At 32.6% G+C, this 16644-nt stretch overlaps 1 non-coding gene across 1 annotated transcript; it reads right to left on the reverse strand.

Moving 5' to 3' along the window:
• Positions 1–16455: 16455 nt before the first annotated feature.
• Positions 16456–16583, reverse strand: LOC138874256 (U6atac minor spliceosomal RNA). Its single transcript, XR_011401300.1, has one exon. It is a non-coding gene; the product is annotated as a U6atac minor spliceosomal RNA (small nuclear RNA).
• Between the last annotated feature and the right edge of the window lie 61 nt (positions 16584–16644).

Consider the following 16644-nt stretch of genomic DNA (forward strand, 5'->3'; position numbering starts at 1 on the left):
GGGTTGCCTACGTATCTCACACCCTGTGAGAATCAAATTGGCGTAGTTCGGGCAAAGAAAATAAACTAATTTGGAAAATAAGACTTCGTTCTTTTGTTTTTTACAAGTAAATCACACTAAAAACATTTTATTTTCATTTTCTCAAAATTTTGGCAGAGTTTCGATGCTATTTGGGCACTATTTTTTTCTAACAATAGGTAATTATCTCTCTACACTGCTATTTTTCTTTTTCTCTTTTTCCCACTTTTTTCGATATTCCCGTATTTTCAGAAGCCAGTCAGCATGCAAATTTGAAGCAAATAAATGCGTAAAACAAATAGGATGCAGCAGGATGGTCATTTCATTTCAGGTTGCTTGTCCTAGACGGACCCAACCTCTGTGTTGAGTCCCCTAAGTCAAAAAATGCATATGATGCACACAAACGTTCCTACTAGGGATCCGACATGAGGTTTTGTTATACTAGGTATAATGCCTGGGTGTATTGTTCTAGACCTGGCTTACCCGAGCGGACAACTCGAGCCGAGGATGGGAGCTGTGTACCGGTAACCAAAAGATCATCCCGTTTTGCAACTCCTCCGAATCCTCGTTCTATTTTGGGATATGACACTAACAGAAAGAAGTCACGACCAGCGTGCACTCCTCAGGAGAGAGAACAGAGGGGTTACGTAGCAGTTTATATATACAGTTCAAATAATATCAAAGTGGTAAAAGCAACATTTAGCACATTAGGCCCAAACAGGTAATAAAATCAGATAATAAATAAAGCCAATTATAACAATTATTCTAAGCTCGAATTCTGGAACCCTAAACCAGAAGTTCTGGGTTCTCGTCCCCAGCAGAGCCGCCAGAGCTGTCACACCTCCTTTACCTGCGCCCGCAGGGTGTAAAGTATAAGGGAGTTTTTTCAAATAAAGGACAATCGAAATGGGATTTGTTATGAAAGATTCAGAGTCGCCACTTGGGAGATTTAGGGCATCCCAAGTCATCAGTTGAATCCCAAATCAAGGAAAAGAATGACTCTGTTTAATAGTTCGCGAACCAGAAATCCGAGTAAGAAATTCTGTTAACCCGGGAGAAGGTGTTAGGCATTTCTGAGTACCGTGGTTCTAGCACGGTCGCTCAACTGTTATATTCGTCTTAATTATCTGGTTTTTATACATGTTTTAACCTATGTGCATTATAACTTTTAAATGCTTTTATTATTATTTTTAAATAGAATTGCAACGTCGTTAAACACGTCTCGAACCACGTCACATAAATGCACCCGCGGTCTTTGACATATTTCAACTTCATTGGGATTTGAATTTGGGTCATATAAATGCGCACCCGAGTTTAGGAAGATAAAATTATTAAAATACGCGCTTAAAGCTTTTCGCATTTGTAACTTTACGAGGGCCAAGGAGTTTTCTAAACGACACGCCTCGATTTCTAAGGAGTCGAAGTTAATTATCCGAGGGCCATGCATTTGAGATTTTATTTGACATGGCACACCTCAATTTTATTAGAGGAAAAATACTCAACTAGGTGAACTATGGATATTCATATTTAAAACTAGTTTAAGATTAAGTATCACAACCATGCCATGGGAACCATACCCGTAGTTGTAGTAAATTAATTACGTGCCTAAAGCAAACTACGACATTTATGAATCGTATCCATTACCGAAATACTTGTTTTTCTAAAGATATAAATAAAAACCCCATAGCTTTGGTAGTATATCAAGTGACAGACACAAATGCAACTCAAATCAATATGTAATTTATATGCCAACACGAAGTATCCTGTCATGTTTTAATAGCATAACTTTGCTGGAAAAGACAATGTCAAACCTTTGTAGTAAGTGATCACAGATATTATCAAACATTTTTCATTCTCATAACAAGTGATAGTATAGAATATCATACACAGTAACACAGCCCGAATCAACCCAAAGATCAACTATCGTAAACATCAATACTACATCTTGGAATGATTAAAACTTTAAAGCCAAATTAACTAGCTTCTTTACTTATAACTTGCCTCTCAGCCAAGCACAAAGTGTCACAAGCTTAAAGACCACAAATGCAACTATAACATATATACATATTCCTTTTTTAAAAGAAATCAACGTGTATATATATAGTATCCAAGTTCACCAGTCAGTGCCTTATGTGAACAAATTAAAATCTAATTAACATAATGCAATTACTTTCTATATAGAGAGACAGATAAGGCAAGCTAATTTACATTTAGCAACAAAACAGTAGCCCAAACTGCTACGAAAAGTGTAGTGTACATATTAAACCAAATTGACAAAAAAAAAAGATTAGAAGATGAACAAAAATTCAAACCTTAACTATTCACAGAATCGACCTTCCTATAAAGTTAACTACTAAAGATAACAAAATTATTTTGAGAAAACTAGCCAAGATCAGAAAACTACTATCATTCATGGATTAAAAGGGAACAAACATTTTCTTGCTGAAACTTTAAACCAACAAAAACCAACAAAAGATGACAAACTAATTTATGCCAAAAATGAACAGAAAAATAAAAATGTTCAACCAATCAGTACGTATGAGCCAAACATTTATACAAATACCCCTTATAAAGAATTCAAATTTATATATTAATCGAGAATAAAGTAATGGAAGGACCTTATCTTGGCCTCTCATGAAATCGAACAAAGAAAAGCTAAGGCAAATACAACTTGCATTCCATAAGATTTCTACTTGAATTACACAATCACATTCATATTGTTGCTCGTAGATAGAGGAATACCTGAAATTGGAAAAGAAAAAGGAGAGGAAGATCAGCAATAAAAGCAGCAACACACAACAACAAACAGCCCAGATTTAGTGATTAAAACCAAGGAATTCAATTCCAAATCAATGGAGCAGTAAACCTTTTAAAAGCTCTGATTAAAAACCTTCTCTAACCCAAGATAAACACATTTCAGGTTCCCAGGATGGTTCAGAATTGTTTTCAGAATGAAGAAGCCAAGAAAAATGCAATCAGAATAACAGTAATTGTTTTTCTTTTTTGCCCTTTATATTTTAGAAATCTGATTTCTCATACTCTCGTTATCAAAAATGTGTCTTTCGGCTTTAGATTGCTTAAGACTTCCTCCCTGTTGCTCTCAGTATCCTTCGACTCTTTTTTTCTTTCTATATATATCTCTCTGTCTTATAAGCTTTCAAATCTCTTTTCTCCTAATTTTAAGCCTTAGTGGACAATTAAATATACTATCTTTAACCCTTAAAATCAGCAAGTGTTGTCTTCACTGCTAGTTGTCTTTCCTTTTTTACAATCCCACTAACTTAGTGTTTATTAACTAATATTATTGTGTCCCAAGCATTTTTAACGGAAGTGTAGTCCAAACAATCGATCAAACACAGTTTCAATTCAAGTTCTTATAAGAGTTCAATTTATACTTTTGTTAAACCAACCCAATAAGACTTAATTGAAAATCATATGCTTATGAGACACAAATTCTAATAGTAGAAGCAAACACAAACAGTAATATGATAGACATACTTACTAAGTGAAAAAGTAAATTCAAGTAAGAATCGAATACAAACACGATTAGAAGAAACCAGGATTAAACCACTGACCGGATCAGAAATCACGCGCGGCAACGGAAACCCGAACGACGACCTCAACGAACTCAAATTCGACCACAACGAACCTTAAACCGGCAACCAAAATCAACAATCTTCCGAACCTCAAGCGAATACCATGATTTTTAATACCAAAACCGAAATCAAAAATGAAGGAATAGAAGCTCTATTATATATATATTCTGTAATTTCAAGTAAACTAAAATCTGAATTTGCAAACTACAAAATATCTTTCATTTTTTCATCCCCGTTTTCCGTTTGCTGCAGTTCCTGCACGCCATTGCTGCTAGTTCCGGCGAGCTTTGGTTGGAGACGGGAGCAGCGACTCTTGAGAGGCGGGAGTGGGGGGGTTGCTCATTGAAGCTCAGGGGTCGTTTGGGGTAGGTTTTGTCGCGGCTGGAGGGTGAGGGACGGGCTGGTTCCGGCGAGTTGACAAACGGGCAGCAGCTGGTTTTCGAGGCGGAGCAACGGTGGTTTTGAGGTGGTCCAGCGGCTGGTCGTTGGTGTTGTCCAGGTGGGGTAGGAGTTGTTATGGCTGCTAGAGAGGGGACGGCGACGGCTGAGGGTTATGGAGAAGGTGGTCGTTTTGAGAAGAAGCAGCAGCAGCTGCTCCTTGTGTATTGCAACTAGGGATTGGAGATTGGAAAGGGGAGGGGGGTCCTTTGGTTATGGGTTTGGTGGATAGGGTGTGGGAACGGTGTTGGGCCGGGTAGGGGCTGATTTGGATTGGGTTTGGGGTGAGGTTTTTGCTTTGGGGCCTGGGATTTTGACCAAACTGGCCCAAACCAAATTTTCCTCTTCTTATTTTCTTTTCTTTTCAATTTTCTTTCTAATTAAAATAAATACAAACCTAAATTTAACCTTGACCAAATTATCCTAAAAATATTAATTGACTCCAAGTAGTCATTATCACAAATAACTAAATATCGAATTAAAAGAAAATCACACAATTTAACTTAAACATTAAAAATGCAAAATACCTATTTTTTTTAAAAAATGTCAAAGTAAATCCTAAAATTAACTACAATATATTTTTATGTATTTTTCATTAATTTTACAAATAAACATGCACAAAGAAATGCAAACAATAACAGAAAATATCATGAAAATTCACAAAATTGCATACAAAAATAAAAATTATTTTATTTTGAATTCTTTGGGAGTAATTCGTACAGGGCAAAAATCACGTGCTCACAGATACGAGTCAAAGATTCGTGTAGAAGATGTTCAGATAATTAAATTGGCATCTTCTACGGCCCAAAATCAAGGTCAATTGAAGTTTGATCGGAGGCATTCCAGATACCGGTTTGAACCATACCCGTAAGGATCACGTACTAACATGAGGCAGGGCATACCCGAAGCGAGTTGCCATAAAATAACTTCGATGAAACACAATAATGTCTATGAATGTTGGGACTATTGCATCAGAGCTGCAAAAACTGCAACAATAAGTATCGAAAACATGTGAAGATGGCTCTAGAACAATCTGTACAGGATACCGGGGATAGTCCGAATTGGCTCCGGAATAAAGAAAAGGATTGAGGACTGCTAAATCAACTTGAGAAAAAAAAATAGAAAGAATTATAATAAAAAATCGGCTAGACCCGATAGATGTCAGCCCAGTCGCAATTCTATTGCAATGAATTTTTGCTCATTTTCTGAAAACTGTCATATATACAAAGTTGTAAACACTTGTGTGCGATCAAGGAATGGAATGTAGCAAAACTTGCACTTTCTAAGAACATTCCCGTATATGTTTGAATGAAGAAAATCGTTCTTAATATTTGCTCATACTTATAAGCAAAAAGGGGATTACAAATCCGAACAATTGTGCCCGGATGAACATGAGACGCCTTCTTCATAAGCACAGTAAACATAATGGCCCTATCTTATAAAGCCATTAAATTAAATGGCTAAAGGTTGGATGCCTTGTTTTCTAATCACAAAATTAACCGAATGCATTAATTTTTTGGACTTTATCAAAACCAGAAGTATAAATTCCTGGTCATTAACATCCCTAGTCTCTAAGGCTGCGAGGTTATAAAAGTTTTCGGGTTCAACTAAAAAATTCAAGAGTCAGAATTCAAAGAAAAGTTTTTGAGTGCAACTAAAAATCCAAGAGTCGAAATTCAAAGATTAAAAGTTCCGGGTGGACATTAAAAACCCGAGATCAAGCTTTCTATAGTGGTGATACTTATCAACACCAATCGATCATCGACGAAAGAATAATAAGTGGTGCAGTTGTCATCTGAATCTCTAACTTCTGCACTCTTTTTTTCTTCGTCCGATTTTTATCCCGATTGGATTTTTTTGGCAACATTTTTAATGAGGAAGTAACGAGGATGGAAAACTTTCACTTCCCGATCACATCACAGTGAATAATCGGAAAGTTGAGGGGGAGATTATATGTATACGTTAAAAACCGATTTCAAAAGATGGGTAAATTAGGAAACAACACGTTCCAATCAGTAGTAATTCAACCATGTTCACACCAGATACAAATCTGTGGCCAGATAAGTTATTAACACCAGATATAAATTTATGGCCGGATAGAGGCAATTCAAAATATGACCATTATAGAAACGTTATAGAAGACCCCAAGATTCCTCCGCTCTTTATTTGCCTTTATTAGGCTTTATTACCTTTTATTATTCTTTATCACCTTTTTTTACCTTTTATTGTAGCATTAATATTGGTAATTAATGGGATATAATTGATAGACCATACACCCATGGTGCTAGTATAAATAGTGACTTTCAGTCTATTGTAAGACATCAAGAAATACTGATAACAAAAAGCTAGTATTCTTTCTCTCAAGCTTATATACAAGTGTTGTCAAGATTTTACAATTACTCTTGATCAAGGAGAAAACATTCTAAAGCCCAGGCTTGTTCTTTCTTTCTTTAATTGTCTTTATTTTATTTACTTTGTTCTTTGTTACTTTACACTTTCGGATCAATTTAATCCACATGTCTATAAATCACATTATAAATTCAACTGAACAGTTCCGAAGTAGCAAGACGAGTGAATGAAGGCACTGTAAGCAGTAATAAATACTTTTTCCATGGAGACTCTCAGGCATACTCAAATCGATTATTTGGCATGATCGAAACAATCTAGGAAAGGTTGTCAGCCTACATAACCAACTTCTCATACCAAGGGAGTTTTACGGGTAAAAAATAACATTTGAATTCCTTTGGTCACTTTACTATAACTTTTCCTATGTCAAAAGGTATTCAATAATTTATATATAACCAAAAAATTACTTTTATCTTATTTGCATAGTATAATTCTGATAAGTTATATTATTTCGTATTTTGATGATTTGCCAACCAGATTTGATCAGTTCCCCAGGTCATCATACAAGTCAACTCTACAGTTGTAAAAGCTGATGCACTATACCGTCTGGCAGCAGTATAACAACACAGTTGTAGCTTGCTAAGGCCAAACTAAATGATACTCCCTTGCATCATCTTTCTTGACCTCGCACATATATTATCAACATGAGGTAAGGGGTTTCACTTAATACTTGAAAATCCAAAAATCATATTCTCTCAAGTGCTAGCCACCGCAACCTTCAAGGCTCTCTAAAAAACAAAGCTTCTACAACCTCAAGGACCAGATCCAGAGATTAAAGATATTTTTAAGTCCTTAGGTTTGTTGAATCTTTGTCATTTTGTTCTTCATTTGTAGTCCTACACTACTTTCAAGAAGTGTCTTTGTAGGACAGATTTCAACCATTGTTTTGTTTGGTTTCTTGACTAGAGTTAGTCAAGGTTTGTTGCTTCATAATACAGTTATTACAAAGGGCTTACAATAGAGTTATTGTAAGGGGTGAGGGATTAAGAGTTTAATTCCTAGATTGCAATAGACTGTAATATGAATTTCGCTCGGTTTAGTGGAGTTAAAATCCTACTAGGGTAGGTTGTGGTTTTTAATCTCTTGATCAAGGAGTTTTCCACGTAAATGTCATGTGTTCTTTATTTACTGTATATTTACTGGGGAAACAGATAGAGAACCCGGTTCCCTATACTATGTGGTTTTATTTTCCGCTTATTTACTGTGAGAATAGATAGAAAACCTGGTTCTCTATATTGGTCGGTGGAATCCTAGTTTCTATCAAATTATTTTAACTAGAAATTAAACCCCTCATCTCCAAGCTAGTTTCGCGCCTTCCGCGCTCTGAGTGGCATGCCTAGTATTTGATAGTAAGTATCAGATGTATGACGTTATCGGGTTTGGCTTAATGAAGCAATCTAATAATTGGTCGAGTCAATATTTAATTTTGTCACGTCTAAGAGCACATATATATGTTCATGTAAGTCGAAGAAAATATAATTTAAGAAGTGCACCAGGCCAGTGTCAATTTGGAAGGAATTTTCAGAAAATGGAAAATAAAGATACAAAATTGATTGTAATTGATACTATTTCCTTTGCCTTCCTTTTTCGAGTGGATGATCATGGGCTTATCTAGCTAGTAGTTTTAAGGTCAGAACAACATAAGATTTTTAGGTATGCCTTTGTATTTCTCTTCTATAGTCCATTGAGAAGTTGATAGTACGTTGGCGACGAAGCAAGCATAAAATGGGGTTGATTCTGCTCTCTCCATTTGCTGGATTTATTAAAGATTCAAGATGGAGACACCATGCCGAGTGGTAAAACTTCTAATTTCTCTACTCTTCCTTTGTCCTCCCCCCGCACACACACACACACTTTTCCTACAATAAACTATAAGTCATTTATTTGTCATTTATGTTAAACTGATGGATAGTTCCTAAGTAAGAATATTCTAGTTACTGGTTGTATGGATATGATTCTTTTACTTTTAATGAGAGTTCTCGATTTCGAGCTCTGACATAAAAAATAATGTTGGTAGGGAGCGCTTTCCTCTTTAATCGGCCTTACACGGCACGAATCTAAAATAGCTAGTTGAGACCCAATACGAATACCGAACATTGAATAAAAAAAGAAAAAAGATATATTCTAGCTTCATATATCTCATTTGTGTTCGCCGTATACACTGCACTCATTAAATCCACCCGTTATTATTCACTAATCAATTACACTAATATTATAGGTAGTGACTAGGGGTGTTCATAAAAAATCCGAAAATTCTAACCAAACCGAAAATCAAACCAAACCGACCAAAAAAAACCGATACTTTTTGGTTTGGTTTGGTTTTTGTTTTGAAATTTAAAAACCGATCAAATTTGGTTTGGTTTTGGTTTCAATTAAAAAAAATCGAACCAAACCGAATATAGGAGTAGCTATTTTTAAATTCTATATATATACATACATACAAAGTTTTAAAAATTTTATACTAAATATTAATCGTTTGCACTTTTAGTACAGTTCTTTACCTTTACATTCTAGTTTGATTGGTAGTTTTCTTTTGTTAAGTGTAAGAATCTATTTCATGTTAAAAATAATATATTTTTAATTGAGTCCTTAAATTATTCATCACTATTTGATTCAATTATCATCAATATATCTTGGTAAATAATAGATTTCTCAAAGGGCAACTGATTTGATAGTGTTAAGTTGAAAATGTGGTCACTGAAATGTGTGTTTGGTAGTGTATGTCTTATATTTAAGAAAAAAACGACAAATAACCGAAAAAACCGAAAAACCGACATAAACCAATCGAGAAAAAACCGACTTAATTGGTTTGGTTTGGTTCTAATATTTGAAAAATCGACTTAATTGATTTGATTTCTTTTTAGGGAAAAACCGATCCAAACCGAACCATGAACACCCCTAGTAGTGACCTGTAATAAACTTAAAACTGTCAGCAAAGCTAACGAGTTTAATTTTCGTGTCTACAGCAAGAAGCTAATGAAACAACTTAAGGCACGTTTAGTGATACAAAGGAAGAGAAGAAATGCAATCATAAAACAAGTACGTTCCGACACTTTTCAACTTCTCCAGATTGGGCACCATGATGTCGCTTTTGCCAGAGTATTATTCTCTCACTTCTTCCTTATGTTTAATACTCCTATTTTTTGTTGTCCTATGTTTGTTGCATATACTAATAGTAGTTAGTAGCTAATGAACCCATCGCCATTTTCCATTTAGTACTCACTGAACAAACAAATTTTTTACAGGTTGGACAACTTTATAGAGAAGAGAGCAGGTTATCTGTATATCAGCAACTTGACAATTTTTGCGACTGCATCACAACGAACCTCCGTGATATTAGCAGACATAGGTAAAACGAATGATTTTTTTTCTAATTTCTCATTTCCAACAAATCTTTCACTATTGTTCTGTAGCTGTTCCGAACAATTCAACAACAGATGGCAATAAGGTAGTTAATGTATTTTTCATAAATTAGTAGCTTAAGTTTTTCAAAATTCACATAATTCCCAATCTCCAAATTAAATTGTATGTTTGAGTTGTGTTGCATTGTGACCCGTATTTGGATTACATAATTTTGATTCATTTTGACCAAATAGTTTGACGAGTCATTTCAAGTTTGACCTGTTTGGTCAAGTCAATATACGAGTCATAATCCAACCTGTTTATAGCCTGTTTGGCCAAGCTTTTTTTGGGTCCAAAAATGCTTAATTTGAGGTGTTTGGCCAAGCTTTTAAATGGAAAAAAGTGTTTTTGAGGAGAAGCATAAGCAGTTTTGAGAAGCAGAAAAAAGTAGTTTCTCTCCAAAAGCATTTTTCTGAGAAACACTTTTGAGAAAAATACACTTAGAAGCCGTTTTCAAAAGCTTGGCCAAATACTAATTACTGCTCAAAAGTGTTTTTTAAATCAATTAGCCAAACACAAACTGCTTCTCACCAAAAACATTTTTTTGAAAAGTACTTTTGAGAAAAACACTTCTCAAAATAAGTTGATTTTAGAAGTTTGGCCAAACGGAGTGTAAGTTTTGAGGGTTTTGGCTCCATTTCTTAAAAATGGTTTGATTTTGCTACCTCTGAATTCAACTCTAGTAGTGTTAATTATATTCTGCGTTTTCTGCAGCAAGTTGCCTGATGAAGTGCAAGAGGCAATGTCCAGTATTATATTTGCAGCTTCGAGATGTGGCGAATTACCAGAGCTGCATTCCCTTAGGAATCTGTTTAAAGAAATATTTGGTGAAGCATTCGATCGACTCAACGTTGAACTGCTTCCAGGTAACGCAGTTAACGCACAGACCAAGCAGTATCTCACAGCCACAAAGCTAAAAGAAGACGTAAAACTCCAAATCATGGATGAATAGCTAAGGAATCATGTACTATACCAGAAGATTTCAGCAGCTACAAAACTAGTCCTCTTACTACAGACTCATCTTGGGTTGAAAGCCTAAACAGTTCTAAGATTTATACTTCAAAGAGAACCAGATCAGACCAACGGCGCAAAGCTATGATTGAGAAAAATGAAATCTTTGATTGTAAAAGCTATGAAGCTGAAGAACAATCGCCTCGAGTAAGCCATGTACATCCAAAGCTTCCTGACTATGATAACTTAGTTGCCAGATTCAGAGATCTGAAAGGTGAATGTGTATAAGAATACAAATCACCAATCCTATTCTAAATGGATTAGGTGGTAGGATTGTTTCGATTGCCATATGTATATTTCTGTAGTTTATAGACCATTGACATGAACAATGGTGCTTCATTTAGTTGATCCCAATTTACTTGAGATCGACTAGATATACATTAGGAATTTATTTAGTCGAGCCTAATATACTTAAGTTTTAGTCATAATTGTTGTTAGCTTACACGAGAAGATGTATACACCATGAATTTATGTTAGTAATCTGTATTTGAAAATATATTTAGAAAAAAAAAAAAGCAAGGTAAAACTAGAAATGTAGAAGAAACAGAAAATTAATTCGAGCCTACTGAATTCACAGTATTTCTTTAAGGAACTTAATTTAGGATTATTTCTTTTTAGGATAGAACGAATTACCCTACCCAGTGACCAATGAACTAAAAGATCGATAGCAAATCACACTTACTGCATTCTCTTAAAACAATGCAGAAGGAAGAAGGAGAAATCAGAATTTTCGTAAGAAAAATCTATGAAAAAGACCATGTATTTATAGCCAAAAAGTTGAATAATACCAAACCGAAGAGTTGCAACTCTTAACCATCAAATTTAAATTATAAAGGGAAAATCAAAATGGAGGAAAACTAAATTATCGTTACAGAAGCGGCTAATTTGGATTAATATAATATTACTTTAATGTTAATATTAATTAACAAATAAATTTGGTCCATAACATTAATCAATGAAATCATTTGACCAAAGCTGAAGCCGAGCGAGTGACGACGATGGCACGAGACTTGCCTTCTTTTCAACTCTATAAGAGTTTGAAGAAGTGCAACTTTATATATATATACCCTCAAAACCTTTTTCCTCCTCCAATATGGGACAATATCCCTTTGCCGAAGAGGAAAATTCAAATTTTTTTATTTTTTCCTCCATTTCTTGGCCACCCTATTTTAAGCTATTACAAGCTTAAACCCAACAATTTACCCACTCAGTTTTTCTTATACAAGTCCATATGCGGGTCTAGGATAAACAATTAAAAATAAAAGCAGATGATGCAGCCTTTAAGAGGAACTAATTTGTTAAGATTTAACTTGTAGCTATTCTTCAAACTACTTGTAAATGGTCTTATTATAACTCAATTATTGTTATATGATGACATAAGATGTCTCGCGATAGTTTTACTTTTAAACAGTCATTTGGTTTTATTTTTACTAGCGTTAGGGTACGCAATTTGCGCGTGTCCATCTCAATAAGTATAAAACTTTAAAATATTATATTAATATTATTGAACTATGTATATCTTACGTGTCATTGTTAAGTATCATTTTAAAATTATTTCTAAAATTTGATTTTGAGATATAGAGTATAATAATTGTGGATAGTAATTTATTATAGTTTATAGTATTTATTATAATTTTTATTTATATTTTGGTACAAAAACTCTCTAGAAGGAGCGTTTGATTAAAGAGTAATGGACATGTTATTATATACCTAGATAATCAAACATAATTTTCCCAAAACTTTCTCTGTTTTTTATTTTTTTATTTTACTAAGATAACTAAATTATCTAAAATTAATTGGTCTTAATTCTATAACAATTACACATTTGTAATTAATCCATACTATTATAAAAGCACAAATCTCCTGCGCAAAAAATGCACACACATATAAGGAGTACATGCATTTTGGTCTATTAACCATTTGCATTTGACCCTCCCGCTTTTATAATAATCTAGCTTTTAAGTACGCGCTTTACATATGTACTCCATTATCAATGAGTACATAATTTTTAAAAATTATATAAATATTTTTTATGAAGACCAAATTGTTGCTATCTTTATTATCTAATATTAAAAATAAACAAATAACGCAAAAGTACTTTTATCATTGATTGTTCAAAACTTTGTTTAATAAAATAAAATAAACTATTTCATCTTTTAGGTTTTTTAGAGATGTGAGAATGAAGAGGCTAGTCTTACACATTACAAAATAAGTTAATAAAATAACAATATAAAATCTAAAATGACTAATTTTGAGTTAACAGTTTATGAAAATAAATTACTATATAAAGAATAAAGAGAGATGTGCTTTGTTGGATAAATGTAAATAAATTTACGAAAAAATAATATCAATGACAACTTATTTAAAATATATTACTATTTTTTCCTATTGCTTTAAATTCTCATTTTTACCAATTTGGCTCTTAATACTATAAGAAAATATTGCTCTATTGTATGGTTTCTTTTGTTGTTGATGCTCATATTATGGGATAAATTTATGTATCCCAAGAGTTTCATGAAAAATAATTTTACTTATATAATAAATTTAAAAATTCGAAAAACTGTTAAACACAATTCTTATGCTAATTAGTTCATTCAAACGTTTAATTATTTGTTCTCAACATTAAAGAAAATAACTCTTTTAATTCAACTTCTTACTATTAGCTCATCTTTTGCTTTAAATATTTAGTGTAATTATATTTTATCCAATAAGAATTATATTGGATTAAAAATAATAATTAGTATTTTTTAAAGAAATATTATACCTAATGACTAGAAGTTCTTTCCGTTAATGTAGGACACTTTCTAGGAGATTCTAAGAAAGCACATGAGATTTTCTCTAACCCAAAATTCAGAAGTCCATCATTTATAATTTGATTACAAAGTGTGAAAAGATCTTTTATATCCTATTGGAATTAAGATAAATAATAGGAAAAATTTACAATATTATAGTTATATACAAGTATAAATATGAAACTAACCAAACACCAATTTAGCTACTATATATAAATGGAGAAAGTGAACGAACTGTCCTACTAATTGAGTTGAAAGTGAAGGAAATTTTATTACTGTTAATTGAAAGCGCATTGAAAAATCAATATTATAAATAGTAAGAGAATAATTAAATTGTATGTGGTCAAAATCAAGGGGGCCGATTTCGAAATCTTGGATTGGGCTATGAGTTCGAGCCCGAGAGACTCAAAATGGTGGGCAGATCCCGCAGGGACACCAACCTCGAGGAAGCTGATCGAAGGCCTGACACGGTCTGCATCGAGGGCAACATAATCTCGAAGTCAATCAAGAAAGAGTGAAAATTCCACAAGGATACGTGGACCTGGGCATTAATTATAGGATAAGGGTTGTACGAAATGGTACAGGTTACTAGGCCGTTATACACCTGTACCAATAAAATTCTTTACCTTTATAAGCAAGGTACTATATTGGGGTTTTTTCCTCCTATATAAAGGGGACCCCAATCATTTTGTAAGGGCATCAGATCATTCACTGCAATAGAACATTCTTATTCTTCTCGTGTTTAACGTGCTCAATAATTATTCTTCAGCTTTATTGCCTTTACTTTATTGTTCATACTTTATTGGTCTTAGCTGACCTCGAGGTCCCTAGATAGACGAGCTCGAGACCCCCTACTATTTCAACAACATTGATTTGGTTTATTATTTCTTCTTACTTAAGCTCAATATCACTTATATAATCACTAGTATTAAAATATATCGCATATCTTTAAAATCACAAATTATCTTTAATTGTTAAACCCATTTTTCGAGGTAAAGATAAATGTCTATTCCTAAAGAGTAGGGAATGAACTAAATAATTATTCCTAAAGAGTAGGAGATTATTTATTCCTAAATATTAAGAAAATAATCAAAAAGACTATTTTATCCAAGGTAAACTCTATTTTTAATGGTAAAAAAGACAGAACGATATTTCACTAAGGGTCTTCGTGTTTTTAATATAACTAGTCTTAAGGTACGTACAACGTGTATATAACGTCAGTAAACTAAAGCTTGTATACAAGAAAAAATTAATTATCCAAAATAGAAAATAACGTGTAAATAACAGTCATTTAAGTGACAAAAATAAACGTGATTACATAGACATAGTAATTGGATATTTTCATAGCTTGCAAAGATAAACAGATCAGTTAAGTTAGTTATATATTATTTTAATTATAGGTATTTTATTTTATGAGATAATACTATGTTAGTATATTATATAATCTAACCCAATTTCTCTTTCATAAACGATGTTGTCGGTCCTAAAAATTTTAAATTATTTATTTAATACTGAAAGAAAACTGACGACTCTTTATCATTTAATCATTTAGATACGTATTGATTTACAATAATAATAACTTATCAAGTAAAATATTTAATAAAAAAAACTATGATTTTTTTAAAGCTAATCAGCATATTTAAATATAATTAATAATTTAAAGTTGTAAAAGGAACAAAAAAACTTAAAAGAATAAATTTATAGAAAAGGAATATAATTGAATAACATATAATTTCAGTGAAACTACGTATAGACATATAACACAAAGATTAATAGCAAAAATTCGAGAATTTAATGGAGAAAGACAAAAACCTCAAATTTGAAGGAATTTAAAAAATATCTTAAAAACAAGGAAGGGCTAGACAACATATTGGATACCTACATGGGATTTATGTTAACAAATACTAAAAAAAAGGTTTCAAAAATATGTTGGATGCCTCTAACATTATGTTGTTATGTCTCTTAACTATCAAAAAGAAAATAATTATGAAAAAAGTATGTAAGAAATTATAGTCATGATCCATAATTAATATAATTAATGATGGATTTATATAAAGTAGAATTTTAATAAATTTTAAGTCCTAAATATTAGGTTTCATGCGTAAACGCATACTCCTAAACTTGAAATAAAAGTGCTCGAGATATTTACCATAAAAATAAAAAATTCCTAAACTTACATCAAGATGGAAGTGCTCGAAAAGTTTACCTAAAATATTTATAAATAGTTAATAAATTTTGTACCTAGCATACTTATAAAGAATTAGTAATATTTTTCTTATAAGGAATTGATCGGTTCATTTTGTTTAAAAAAGATTCCTAAACCTAAAAGAAAAATTGAAAGTACTCAAAACTTTTACCTAAATTACTTATTTTTTAAAAAGAATTAATTGTTGAATGTAGGACAAACAAAAGGACTCCCACAGTAAAAGTAGTAAACGGCTTTTGTGAAAGACGTCACAAAATATTGTGATTTTTCATTGTTATTTTTCTTTTACTAATTTTTTATATTACACATTTCAAATAGGAAAATATTTAATACATAAAATCTAATTGATATCGAATTTCTAAATATTAGGAAACTATTAAATGACTATTCATATTTTTAATATTAGAGTAATCAAATAATTATTTTGTGTATTGTGAAATCTATTTCTAAAGGTGCTCGATATAGATATATGTTGGACTATATATTTTCAACACCATTCACGCACAGTTCCTAAGTTTATGATATTTGTAAAATTGATTAAGAAAATAAGTATGACCTACGCATTTTAGAATAGAATCTTACTCGTAAAAAAATTGGGTAAGATCCACCGAAGTGGGTAGCCTTAACCGGATGTGTCTGTTAACAGGTAAAGCCCGAAGGCTGTTCCCGTCCCTGTCAGGGGAGATGCCAACCGTCTCTCCTTTCTACGAACACAAGCAACAGGTTGGTAAGGTATGTATATCAACACACGTAATATCAATAAAATGTCGATGTG

This window comes from Nicotiana sylvestris, chromosome 7 (assembly GCF_000393655.2).
Source record: "Nicotiana sylvestris chromosome 7, ASM39365v2, whole genome shotgun sequence".
Lineage (NCBI taxonomy): Eukaryota > Viridiplantae > Streptophyta > Magnoliopsida > Solanales > Solanaceae > Nicotiana > Nicotiana sylvestris.